Genomic DNA, 15,180 nt, shown 5'->3' with positions numbered 1-15,180 from the left:
CAATGTATGTTCAGATGACTGAAAAGACACAAGAGGTATGCCATCAAACACTAATGTAATGATATTATTAGCAGCTTATTATTCTTGAAAAATTTCATGCATAAACCGATGCAGACAAGATAACATACATGGATATAGTCATACAAGTCAGAGGCTGGGTGAACTGGCATAAACTGTTGACTATAATGATTCTATAAGTGCCTATGAATTATACAGTGGGTGAGATAAATTCATAGTGTCTATTATCTAGAGTGATTGCGAGTCATTGTCCTCACCCTCAGCACCATTACAATAGAATCGGAATAGACCGGCTGATAATATTCAGCAGCTTTCATGGCCTTTAGCTATTCATTCCAGAGCCCTTGAAAATAACTTTTATGAACCACCTAAGATCCAAGCAGGTTTTATATGGGTGTAATGCCGTAAGCCCATTTTGCATGCTATTGCTCACTTCCTTTTCCATACACAGCTGGAAATGTCTACACCATTTAACCTATTGTATTTAAAAAGCAGGATGAAGCTGAATGCTCCATAAAGATGGGTCCAGATAGATCTCTTCTGGGTGAGAGTTCCAGACCCTGAGTTCAGCCACTGGGAAGATAACCTTCTTGTTTCCAGCTAAATATACTTAGCGGGTATGTCAAGACATATAGGGTGGCTCTTGAAACTCTCAGTAGGTGAACAGCTTTGTATAACAGAATGTGGTGCTTTATTATTTTTTTCCCCAGGGGATGGAGGTTGGGCTGTTGCTGGGAGTCTCATTCTGTCTGATGGTAGGAGGCCTTGCACATAGGACAATTAGGTATCTAGAGAACATTCAGCTATAGGGTTATGCAAAATGCCCCAGAAATGTCTTTAATGTTATTAAAACTTCCCTTTACTTCCCTTCAAATGTAACTTCCCCTAAAATCCTGCTTAAAATGGAACCTCCAAATAATTGGGGAGCAGGCAGGTGCATTTAAAACTCTGGCCACATACTTCCATGTGAGGGCTTGCCTGTTCTCAAAATGGCTGCCATTATGGGTGTGTCCTCTAAAGAAAAAATAATAATAATAATGGAAAGCAACCTGCATGAGGGCCTGGTTATCCTCATTCAGGGCCAAGAGGCATTCTTGGAAATAAAGATGATATTGGACAAAGGTGCTTTGGTTTATAACATGACAGAAAGATTCTTGGGGAAAAAATGGAAAAGCAGGATGGGGCTTTATTGTGCTCAGATTTTGCTTTAGATTAAATCTGACAGCAACTATAATAAGTTGTGTAAGTCTGTAAAGATTTCTCCAAGGACTGACTCTCTCAAATCTTCTGTACTCTATTTTTCATATTTAAATGTTTCTTACAAAATGTTCTTCCTGCCTTCCTTGTTATGCCTGGCCTTCTACTTTGTTACCATATACTTCTGTAAAAAGGCAAGATATGACCATATGAGAGAAAATAGTTAACAAGAAGATGGTTTTGTCCCTCTGAGGCATTTGTCAGACTCCTCGACCAAATGTTAACACCACATCTGATCGAACTTACTTCCATTTTGAAGAAACCCAGAAACCCGTGTCAGCAGACTGCGAGTCACCAGCAGGGAGGGGGAGCCAGATTGGAGTGTGAATTATATTGTTTGGGTTAGATGCCCCTTGCCAAGGTCAATGGGCAGAAACTGTTCGAGCCATCTGCTGGTACTAGGGAGGGGGTGCATGCCTATGCGAGGAGTAGGGGTGGAGTTGGAAACGTTTGTGATTTTAAACTGTAGAATGTGCAGGAACTGCCATTTGCAACATTTTCCTTGTATCAGATGCTTCGCTTCATTAAACAGTTAACTGAGCTTAAAGTCTCTGGACTGTCCTCGAGTGAATGCTCGAGCGTTCTGGTCATTACAGTATTATTCAGAGACACAGTGTTAGAACTTTGATAGGAAGATGTTACAAGAGTGGTGGGGTGTGAGGGATGTGGAGAAGGGTAGAAAATATAAATCAGCAAATATGATGCTTTAGGCATTTCTGCTCTGTCTTATGAGATGAAATAATGCCAACGGATTTCATGTTAAGTGAAACCAATTATGCCGATATAAGTCATGCTTTTTAAATAGGGCTGTAAAATTACAATATAATTAGAGTTCCACTATGTCAGCACTGGGTCGCACAGACTTGGACATTAGTCAATGAAGTAATTCTAGTAGAGACTGTTTTGACAAGGCTTGATTAATTTATATACAATAGCATGATTCATCAGCTATCCCTTGATTTGTTCATACTATATGCTTATTATAATAGTTCCATAAACTTTTAAGAACATTCTATTCTAGACTGTATTTTCTAGGAGGAGAACTTATCTTATTAACTGTAAATGTATCCTTGTGAACTTGCATGTTGACTTCACAATTGTTGTATATGCATCTGGATGTTTCATATAGAGTAGAACAAAGTAGAAGGCCAGACATAACATATAAAAACATCCAGATGCATATACAAATGCAAAGCCAGAAACATCATAAGCATCTGGATGTTTCATATAGGTTTACAATATAGATTTTATTATCAATATGGAAAAAACATCATTTATAAAAATGATGTTTTTATTTTAAGTTATTATCTTAACTAATTATTTTAACTATTACCTTATTATACATATAATTACAATTACAATACAAATAATATGTTATTAATCTTGGTCTTAACTATTTTATTCTATTCTATTCTCTATTTTTTGCCTCTTACCTACTTTCAGTGCCCTTGGAATAGTTTAGAAAGGTAAGGTAGAACTTAAAAGTATAAATATATAAATTTAAATGATTAAAGTGACTATTTCTGCAGAAAATGACATTAAATAAGATTAGTTTAGATTTGATGATTATATGGGTGACCCACACATAGAACATTCATAGGAAATCTGTGAATTGTGGGAAAGCTACCATATATTATAAAGTAAAATTTAGGATTGAGAGAATTTCCACAGTTGGCCTGGGTTCTTCTTCCATATTTCACCAGCACCATCTTTAAATAAACTATATACAGAAAGTTTAAAATCTGCCTGGTATTTTTCAGTATAAAGTTTAGATCATTGTCCCCAAACACCAACAAATTTCATGTGGAGTTTGGTATAGTACAATGTTAAATAAATGGCAGTTTGATAAGATGGTAGAATTAATTTGGATCAAGTTAATCTTCAGCTACCTCATCAGTGAAAGATAAAAGTAAAAGATAGGTACTAGATACTATAATGAGAAGAGATGAGATTTTTAAAAGTTAACTCTGTTGGTTCCTATTAATGGAAATGTACAATGTCTTTAAATTCTTAGAATAAGAAAAAGGCCAATACAGATAAGAGGAGAAAATATACTTAATGTTCAAAGTGGTGCAAATGCAAATCTTATTTTGGTAGACACTCTAAACGGTCTAGAAAAAGAGTGTTGTGGATTTGAATTCAGGAAACTGCCACAGAAATGCTTATACTTCTGACTCTGAGTGGCATTCCAATGCAGCTCTGTATGATAACACTGACTACTCTTTCTTAGGAGAATTGTCCTAAGCCAAATCTGCACATATGCAGCAAAATATACATAGGCTGTGTTTACAGAGCATACTTAACTGGGTCAGTATAAGATGAGACGCATGTCAGTATATGGTGGCAAAAAATCAGGAGTCTATTAGCACTTTTTCCAACTAACAAATTTTATTTAAAAACATAACCTTCTGATGAAGTGAACTGCAGCTCATGAAAGCTTATGTCTTTTAATAAAATTTGTTAGTTGGAAAAGGTAGCAGACTCCTCCCGATCTTTAACTGGGTCAAGGGATTAGCAAATTTTAGTCCCAAATAATTGGAGATTCTCTGCAATAAATCATACCACCCCACGTCCACCCCCCAGGATATAAAGTAGTAGAAATCCTAACAGGCCTGTAAGAATGAGACTGCTCTACGAACTTCATATTTCTCTCTTTCTTTTCCAACTCACTCCCACCCCACAGAGTTTCCTAAAGCGATGAGTTTAGTAATTTCACACAACCAGCCATTAGGATTATGCTCATATGGATTTTTCTATTCAATCAGAACAGAGCAATTCTTGTACACACAATGAATGGAATTATCTTGCTGCTATCCGAAGCATTCCCTTAAATGATACTGCAGTGTTATAATTAGGTTCAACACATGAGTAATATAAATATTTGTCCAGTTCCACAAATACATTTAATCTTGTCAGTTCCTAACAATGCATAAATTATTCACATAAACACTAACAATGCATAAAATATCAAGGGCGGGAAGAAGGACTTTAGCAAAAGTCCATCTTAGATATTATAACATCTCATTGCCAGAAGAGAAAAAAAAGTCATTTACAAGAATAAGTAACATGCACTAATGAATCTTATATTGTTTGTAGGGAGAAAGAGAAGGGCTCAGAGTCAAATACATTTGAAGATTATCCCAGACGTCACTGCCATAAGCCTAGCTTCTCTCTCACTGTGTGCCAACGGTGATGGGTCACGATTCATGACAATGCCAAATAATAGATTAATGAACTGTCAAGGTGGAATTCATTGGTTTTCTCTTATCACTCACAGAACAGGTGTTCTGTCAGCCTCTTGCAGCTCCGCAAAGCTTGAAAAGCCACGCAGACTTTACAGAGAAATGGAAGCATTGGTTCATTTCATTTACAACAAGGCAATAGTATTCTGTTTGTGGATTCTGACCTTTACCTATCCAGTGTCTAGGGAGCCCCTTTCAATCACAATGTGCCACTTGCATAGCCCACCTACTGCCAGTTTCATGGAAAAAAGGAATGACATGCAATTATTATTTATTTATTTTATTTTTTATTTAGTTTTTATCCCACCTTTCTTATTTTATAAATAACTCAAGGCAGCAAACATAACTAATACTCCTTCCTCCTCCAATGTGATAGGCTATAGAAGAGGAAGAAGAGAAGGAAGAAGAAGAGGAAGAAGATTTGAAGTTGAAAAAAAGGAAGTGGAAAAGGGACATTGAGACAAGGACTATAGCAAATGCATACACATGGGGTAAATCATTTATGCTGTTTCCAGTACGTATGAGTTTTATATGCATTCAGTCATGTATCTGCCCCTTTTTCTGCATTAAAGGGAACAGGAAAAACGGTATTAAATTGTACTCATTTTCCCACATAGATACACACTTCTGTATAACATTTTCCCACATTTTTTTTGAGCCAAGATTGCATTGCACAGTTCAGAGAAGCATACAGTCCAAACAATTACTTCACTGCAATCTGCATGTTAATGTGGGAAGTGTGAATCAGCTGATTCACTTAAAATAGGGAACGGAAGTTAATTCTCCAATGTCCTAGATATACACAAACAATTATCAGTTTGCACATAGCAGTTATTAACAGCTACCAAATATCATTTAGTATTACAGAAAATTATTCTACGCAATAATTGTTAGTTAAGCAGGCTACTCTGTCGAACAATTCTGAAAGATTACAGACAAGAGCAGGATGGCAGCCGACAACATGGACCAGGGACCAGTGGGGAGAGGGTGTGTTCGCATCAAGCTAAAATGGCCAATAAATGCTACTCAGATCCCACCCTCATCTAGTCACCTAACCTCACCATCAAAGTAACAGGTAAATAGCATTACATTTTTTTTACACAGTTGGAATGGCATGATGTGAGTTTAAACGAAGAGGGAATGAAAGCAAAATTACAAGGATTCAACAAAAGAAAGAAAAGGTATTTTGTACTCTGATTAGCTGCAGGTGGGGAAAGGCCTTCTGCATAACTCTTTTTTGAAGCAAAGAAGTTGTACAGTGAAAACATGTTTGGTTCCAAAGTGTATCACACTAGAGCAGTGGTTTTTAAACTTGGCAAATTTAAGATGTGTGGACTTCAACGCCCAGAATTCCCCAGCCAGCATCTTAAAGTTGCCAAGTTTGAAAAACACTGCACCAGAGTTTTAAATCTCCTTTGCTACAGAACCCCTGTAAAGTTTTTCTTCTAAAATGGGGAGGAGCTGATATTTGAAAGAGGCCTTTTATGTAAGTCCCAGCTGGAATGGAGCATTATCTGCCATCCCATACAGAACTCAGTTACAGTGTTGAAACTGTGCTATATGATTTCAAGAAATTACCAGCAAATAAACTAATTTTTGCAGCAGACAATAGGTATGTTTTCAGTCTTCAGCATAAACAGACTTAATCTTGAAAATGTGTGGAAAAATATGCTTCCCCTCTGTGAGCTACTCTCATTTCCATGATATACAGGAACATAAGACAATGAATATTACTCTTCTCATGAAGAAGAATTAACACAACTAATTCTATTCAGAAGAAAATAATTATTCTCTTTGACCCTTCAGGGCTCAAGCATGTCTCCCTCTTGCTCAGTTTTATATTAGTCTTGCCAAAAATAGAGAGGGGCCTGGGAAATCAAGGTAGGTTGGCCACATACAATTTGGAAGCTGAGAAAGGATTTTTAAAGTTAGCAAAATATCCTCTGATAGGTACATGAAATTTTGATTTTGGGACCATTGTCTGCTCCAAAAATATGTTAACCATTCTCTTTCTCTCCATTCTATTCAGTGGCTTGCCTAAATAATCAAAATCCTCAGAAAAAGAACAAATCCAAGCATTTGACATTCTATTTGACATTGCTTGCATTCCTTGAGCCACCACTGTAAAAAATGCAAAATTTAGATACTTTCACACATGGTTTTCCAAAGAATATTTTTTCAGATATATATTTCTAATCTTTTCTCTAAATATAGAGGTGATAGCTTGTCACTCTTACTTCATAAGCAACCACTGCTGGATTTAAACAAGAATTCATAATTACAAGGAAAGTTAGAATAATTTATTTATTTATTTATTTATTGAATTTATATGGTTGTTCAACTCATGTATGTGACTCTGGGTGATGCACACAATTAAAAAGAAAGCAGAAACAAAACAAAATAATTAAAAACAATTGAAACACTTAAAAACTATAAATATAAAACAATAATCACGGGATAACAATTAGGTTGTTATATATACATGAGGTATACATAATCAAGGCCGGCTAAAACATTTTGCTGTTAAGGTGAAATATTAGATACTATTTCCTCCATTTCAGATCGAGAAAAGAAGCTGATTGAGTGGCCTGTTGAATCTGCAGTGTTGGTCATGGACAATGTCCTATATAAAAATGAGAACATCAAACTAGATAAAAATCCAGAACAGATTGATAGCTTACAGAGATATTTTCTCCACTACAAGAGAACCACTATTACCCAGCATCAACTGTCAGAAGTAATCTGGTTAGCTGGGATTATTTTGAATCTTTAACTGAAGAAGTAGACATGGTCCTTGGGATGGTGAACCTGTCTAGATCTATCTCGCTCCTCACTGGTGAAGGCTGCCCAGAAGGTGATATATGTTTGGGTCCATGCAGTAGTGTCAGCTTTCTTAAGGGAAAAGGGTGATTCTTGCCTGCCTTAAAGGAGGTGGTGGTACACCCCCACCTCAAGAAACCATTACTGAACCCAACAGTCTTGGGCAATTTTCACCCAGTCTCCAATCTTTTCTTCTTGGGGAAGATTGTAGAGAAAGTGTTCAGAATGTGGCTTCAAAGAGTTCTGGAAGAAATAGATTATCTAGACTCTTTTCAGTTGGGTTTTAGACTGGGGTATAATACTATGACAGCATTTATCATGTTTATTGGTGGAGCTGTGTAAAGTAAAGAGGATGGTCTTGATGGAGCGAGGGGAGATCCATTCCAAAGCAACGAGGGAAACATTGCTTAAGCCCAAACAATGGAAGTATGTGTATCTCAGACAGACACCTCACTAATTTACATGAGTATAAGAAAGGGACGAGATAAAGCTTATTTCAGCCCCAGGATGTAGATTGGACCAAGAAATCAACTCTACATTAAGACTACTGTAAAACCACTCCATTAAAAAAATGGCTGAGAATTAAACCAATGGGGGAAGCCATCATTTCTCCCGCTAACTGCCCATGGGAAAAAGGCTACATTATCATATAATCACAATTCACATTTCACAAAAACTGTAATGAAACTAGCTTGGTTTTGCTTAAGCCCAGACTGTTAGTATCAAATCATGGGTTAGTGTTATGTGTGAATTCAGCTACTAAGGATTTATTGAACAAACCATTGTTAAAACCCCTAAACTTAGTGATGGCGAATGATCCAACAAAAACGTCTCAATGGCAGTTAGCTTAGCTTTAGTTTGGATTATATGATGAAGAGTATATAAACATGTACTGTATGTCTATGAAAATAGATCTGTCCTTTATTAAACTACCAAAAAAAAAAGCCTTGGTCAAATATGCAAATCAAAGATTCAATTTTAAAAGTTTCTTTAAAAAAGTTATCAAATAAGCTGTCATACAAATGTATTGTATGCAATAAATAAAGAATATCATTGGTTAAATTTGCAAAGTCCATTAAAGTTAAAAAGGAAGGGGCATGAAAGGGAAGAATAGAATGGAAGAAGAGATTTGGTAAAAACTTATTTTGCTAAACTGTATCAGGATATACATTTAATCTTAGAAGTTTATTTATTTATCAAATTTATTTATCAAATTTTAGCAAAGGTTCTGTGCTTTATTTTAAAGGCAATACCAAAACAGAAGTTTCTAAGCAAACCTGCACTTTTTCGGATCTTGTTTGAAGAAAAGTTGCTAGCGGTGCTCTGATTTTGCTGCTTCAAAAGCAAAACACCTAGCACTGTATCTGCCTTCTATTTTTGTTTCCACATCAAAGCAATGGATTACCAGCTTGAGTTTTTGGTGTTCTTGCCCAGTTTTAGAAATGATTTGACAGATAATATGTCAGTACATACAGCCAATTTTTAAAAATAATATTTCCAACTCATTGCCTCACAGAACTTAGCTGCCATACTTCTGCCAAATATCAACCCTGCAGATTTGGGAAGGGAGAGGTAAAGGGAGCGAATGCAAAATGCCACATATTAATTATGCAACCAGAAGAGAAACAGTTCTAACACAGAGGGCAGTAAGGAAAAATTACAGAGACTATATTTAAAATACTTCTCTCCCCAACCGCCAAATAATTTCTTGTAGATTATATAATGCTTACAACTGAGTAGGTGCCGGAAAACAATAGCAGGGTCATAGAGTTGAAAGGAAACAGCAGAGACTGTTTCACCTGGGCCAGTTTCCTCTTGCCTGCCCATCGTGAATTGCCAAATGCCCGAATCACAATCACGTGACTTCAGGGACATTGCGACAGCCGCAGCTTTGACAACCAGTTGTAAATCTCCTTGTTCAGCACTGGTGTAACTTTGAACAGTTGCTGAATGAGTGGTCAGTAAGCAAGAACTACCAATATAGATATAAATATAGATGTGCCTTAAAAATCAGTCTTGACTCCCGGTGACCTCCTGGATAAGTCCATGTAGTTTTATGGCAACATTTTCAGAAGTGGTTTGCTGCTTTTTTCTATGGCAGAGAGAAAGTCACCCACCTGGCTTCCATTCCCAAGGCAGGACTAGTTCTCCTTGTTCCTAATCCAACACCTTGTTTGACAACATGCTAAAAAAAAAAAACTGCCATTGTTTGCTGTTGAAGTTCAGTGGCACAATCCGACAGGGGTTTCATAGAAGGGACTCATGGGCCACATGAAGGCTGTGTGTTGCTTCAAGATGTCCACACAGGTTTCCTGGATGCCGTAAGAACCATGTGTGCCTTAATGGGAGTTTCCATGGAGCTGCTACTGAACAGTCCACTGTATGCAATCCTATGGAAAACACAGTATGTTCACCTATCAGTGCTGGATGTGTTCCAGCAGCAGTTTTTTGCAAGCATGGCAATGGTTTTTAGAATGTAAATTAATCTCAGTGATTGCATACTGGAAGTATGTTTTCTATTTATTCATAGTAAAGAATTAATAAAGAATTTTACCCAAGCAAATTGTGGTGTTATACAAGAAATAGAAAAGTTATGCTTCAGTAAATTCATTATGACCATTAAAATCATAACAAAAACACAGCAAAAGCATAAAAGCAAACCAAACAGCACTCAGAGCAGACGTACTACTAGGAAGAATAGTAAACTTATGCAGCTTGGCTAAAAATAAGATTCTTGGATGTGTTTGTCATCAGATAGAAACTGTAGGTCTGAGGTTGAGAACAGGCTGTTCTCTAATTTTATGAGGAAAAATAGGCATATACTGCTCTGCTTTGCAAATGTTATGGGTTTCTTCTAGGCATAAAATTGGTTTAAAGTTCAAGAGATCTCCTATCTGATTATGTTATTTTTCAAGAGGAGAAATGTCAGAAAAGTATCAAGATACCCTTCTCTCTTGTGAAGAACTTGATTGCACACAAAAGTCTTCTCAGCTTTTATGCAGTAATGTTTTAATATATCTCAGGGGAGGAAATCAGCATGCATAAGAGTTAGAACAGGCCAGAAGATTTTCATCATACACTTGGTAACCCTTTCTTTGGAGAAGATCCCATATATACACATACATACCCCCATGCAAGATCTCCAGGCCCTTTCTTGCAGATATTATGACCCATAAGCCAGAGGTTCCCCATCAGCTGATTTACAAGGTTCAGGAGGTGTTTGCCTGTTCTGAAGATTCTGCAGTGCCCTCCAGAGCATTGAAATGTATGTCAGTAGCCCTTACGGGTTTAGTGGCTGTTTAAATTTTTATAGCTCCCTAATTTCTTGACTCAGAATGGTTTACATACAAAATAAACATCAAATATATGTAATTTTTAAAAAAATCATATGATTTATCTATTAGATTTTTATACTACCTTTATTTTTAGTCATCTCAAGGTGGTGTACATACCTAATGCTCCTACCTTTACTTTTCCCACAACAACAGTCTTATAACGTGAGTTAAACTGAGAAAGAATGCCTGGCCAAGGTCACCCAACTGGCCTGTGTGTCTAAGTGAGGACTACAATTCAGAGTCTCCCAGTTTCTAGTCCCAAGCCTTTACCACTACACTAAACTGGCAATCCTGATTCACATTAGGAAAGAAGATGGGCAATTCCACACAGAAGCCTTAAGCTGTTCATCTCAAATACACTGGAACTGGCTGAAAATGAAGCCAGTTTAAGAAATTGCCACCTATATTATGCAGTTCTGGCATTCAGTTTGAACTGCAACTATTATAGATCCCAGCTGGTAGATTCTTCCTTTTTGTTACCCTCCCACCCATGTTTGGAAAGCAAATGCCAATCACTTTCTTTTCTATGGGTGGAGGTTTGAGGACATCTGGTTTCTATTGATAGACCTTTTGTATAAGCCCCTTCCATCAACTCTCCCTTGCATGTGATGCTTTTGAACTTGGCATGTGAGCCAACACTGTCTAGCAGTCCCAGGGAGACTGTTTGCTGCTCACACAACGAGCATTTTAATGGTGGACCAGTGGGGAAAAAAAAGCAAACTCAGTTTTAACTTTTATCTGGTCACTTGGACTGGAATGGGAAATTAGCTGAACTCTTGTCAATTTCACCCCAGCATCCAGGTTAAAAAAAAGATCTTTGTTAGGAAAAAAAAATCCCTTAGCCTACCATTGGTAGGGAAGACAACACAGCCGCCCCTCTGAAGATACTCTACTGTGATGATGTATGTTGTCATATAGGTCCCCTTCCCCCATACATATCTCAAAACAACCCAAGTTTCTCCTTTCATTAGTGGTCAGTTGCCAAAGAACCTGATCTAGTTTCACATCCTACATAGCTCTGACAGTAATATAAACAGTTGAGCTATTAACTATCACAGATGGGAGAAAGAGAGGAAAGATATCAAACATTAGATCTCTGTACAAAGCAGGGACTACACCACAGTCTGAGGTTATGAGTCAATACATCACCCATATTCTGTCATGGATAATACGGTAATACTTTTTATGGTGGGGCTGATGGAAAACATCAGAGGATCACTTTGAGAACCTGTCCAGAAACAAGTAATCAAATATACTATCAGAAGACCAGTTTGCTGGTTGTAGAGCTGGATATCTGAAAATTTGAATTTATACAGCTGGATAACACGAAATCAGAATTTCAGGCAATGTAACATTCTGCCCTCTCTGTATCTACAGTGTTCTTATTGATTTTGGATATTAAGAGGGCCTCTTCATTATGTAAACAAAAGCTGCTTTTTGGTTGCTGAAATATCTCTGCTGAAGTAGATTGAAATGTTCAAAAGCTTATGCCACAATGGATTTGATCCTAGTAAATTTCTGAATCAAGCTTAACACCTAACGGCTTCATAAACACAATTTTCTTGGCAACAGAAAACTACCAGCCTAAAACCTGGTATTTCCTAGTGGTCTCCCATCCAAATGCTTACGAGGTCCCCTGCTTAGCTTTTCGAGATCAATGAAGGACAGCTCCTGTTATTCAACTTTAGAATAATACTCACTAGGGTGATAATCTTGAAACAACTAGCAAAGTAGCCTAAGCTGGCCAAAGGCATTCCATGGCAAGATCTATATTGGAATTCCTTTGTGAACACTGGGTGGCAGTAGTATTTCAGAATTAAACTTTTATCCACTTATTTATTAATGCATTTTTATCCCAAAATTTCTCTTGAGAATTCGAAGTGATGAGTATGGGGTCTTCTTCATTTTGTCCATACAAGAGCAATTCTTTAAAGTAGGTTGGGCTAAGAGAGGGGCAGGCCAAAGATCAGCCAGTGAGCTCTGGGACTGGGATTGGTTTCCCTGATCCAAGTCCAACACTCAGTCTACATTGGTTGCTCAGGAGGCACATGACAAATGTTACACACTATTCACTGTGTCTAGAATTTATGTGCAAAGTGCATATGTCATAATTGCAGAAGATGTTAAAAATATCATTATTTTTTTTTTGGTGAGCAAGAGTGCTGCAGTTGTGGGTTATTTTATTATACTTTTTTGTCCAGTTTTCTATCTGTGAACTTTCCCAGCACATTTGATGTGGAGTTATTGGTGTGTGTTTTTTTAAAGGAATCTTAATGCCCATGAAATCCTTGCAGGCACATATATTGGGGGAGTCCTTCTCATTGCCTAATTTGCCTGGTAAGTCTGTTGGACCACCTGATCTTCTCATTGAACCCAATGTAATGAATTTCACAATCTCATACTCATTTTAACAATGCCAACAGAAAATGTCACACCTTATTTTTCCATGCTTATATGTGTAAAGTATGCTTGAGAATGAATAGTAGTCACCAGTCCACTGAAACAATTCATCAAAGGCCCAACATAAAAGGAATTGGAAGGAAAAAAATAGCATTAGGAGGACAGGTTGGAGCACACACTGATTATCTCATTGATTAGATATATGTTTGTATTCATCTGGTCCATGTCACACACATCACTTTCATTTTTTATTTTTATTTTTTGCTTTTACTAATGGAACACAGAAAACAAACAGTAAGAAAAGGAATTATAAGGAATTTATAAAGAAGAAGAAAATGGGGAAAAAAGAACCAAAAGCCAAAACATACAGGGTATATACATTCAAGAACACATACACCTATATGAAGGTTCTACAAAAGCATTTTAGTGAATGGCAACCCTATTTCATTATGATCATACATAGCTAATCTATATTAATAAGTGATCCATTAATAAATTACTAATATCTTCAGTTTTGCAAACTACTGAGTAACTTGTACTTCCTCTGACAAAGATAGATCAAGGAGCACCCCAAGCTGCAGATTTCTTCTTTTAATCATGCACTAATCCTGGAGGGAGAGCAAGTTTGGTGTAGTGGTTAAGGCCCCAGGCTACAAACCAGGAGACTGTGAGTTCTAGTCCCACCTGAGGCACAAAATCAGCTGGGCGACCTTGGGCCAGTCACTTTCTTTCAGCCCTAGGAAGAAGGCAATGGCAAACCAGTTCTGAAAAGCCTGCCAAGAAAACTGCAAGAACTTGTCCTGGCAGTCTCCAAGAATCAGACATGATTGAACAGATTAAAAAAAAAAATGATTCTCTCATGTGCATTCTGGAGTCTGGACTGAGGTAGTTGAAAGGAGAGTTATTTACAACTCTGTCAAAAATTTGGAATGTGAAACTGTCAGTCCTGCATACTTTCACAGTCTTCTGTAGTAACCTAGATCCAATAATTGCTATTTAAAAAATAAAAATTAAACTCTGGACTTCAATTACTATGAAAATCTGATAATCAATTCTAAGTTGAAATATGAATGGCCAAACTTTGCTTAATTTAGGATTTGCAATAGCAATGCCAGCCACAATACAAAAATACCTGGGTTTGCCATGCAATATCTGCATAATTTCGTTGATGAAGTGTATGGTAGTTCACTTTAACTAATATCAAGGCAGTACAACCAAGTTCTTATTCCATATATTTAACTCTCATTCACTAAACAAAGATTCTTTATGAGTGGCATTTTTTTAAAACAGTATTGTAGTCACCAGATGGGTGTATTTATTATCTTGAGGATTTTATCCCAAAGAAACACATGTTGATAATAAAGAGTACAGCTAAGAATTTCATTTATACTAGGTTTTATTTTCATGAATATCCATATGGTTTAACTTAAACTTATGGCAGGATGTCTAACTTGTGAATGCTGACTGTTCTTTAGAGTATTTTGAGCATGCAAAGAAAGATCTGTTATACGACACATACCAATTCCAGTTGCACTGATTTTGCATCAGCCATTTTGTGTTAAAATGTCTAAATTAAAAACTGTAAGAAAACTAATATGTATTTCAATTTTAACAAAAGATGAGGTAAAATATACATTAATATTATACACACAGAGACACAGAGACACCACACTATACACACACACACAAACTTGGATAACTCAAATTGTATGACACAATGCTGGCTTTCTACTGGTTTTGCAGATGGTTGATGTTCATTTCTTAGAATAAAAGTTATGATGACTGTAAATTCATATCCCTTGTGTTTGATTTCAGATCCATATAAACTTGTTTCATTTGAATATCAAAGAGAAAAATCACAGTATTTCCAAGAAATTATTGAAATCTGGTTCAGGGACACTGTACAAGGCAGTTTGTTAGATTAATAGTTTGGTTTTAAACCAAGAATGTGACTTGAACATGGAATGGTGCCTTTCCAATGATATAAAAGACCTCTGTGAATGCCTAGATGAACTGGCTAGCCATTCTCAGAAAAGGCTCTGAACATTTCTGCATATTCAGCTTTTATGTGCTATCATGAGAATAATTGCTTTGTAGGTTTGACATGA

The sequence above is a fragment of the Candoia aspera genome, chromosome 3 (assembly GCF_035149785.1).
Source record: "Candoia aspera isolate rCanAsp1 chromosome 3, rCanAsp1.hap2, whole genome shotgun sequence".
Taxonomy (NCBI): domain Eukaryota; kingdom Metazoa; phylum Chordata; class Lepidosauria; order Squamata; family Boidae; genus Candoia; species Candoia aspera.
The sequence above is the reverse complement of the archived record's forward strand: the minus strand, read 5'-3'. Positions refer to the sequence as shown.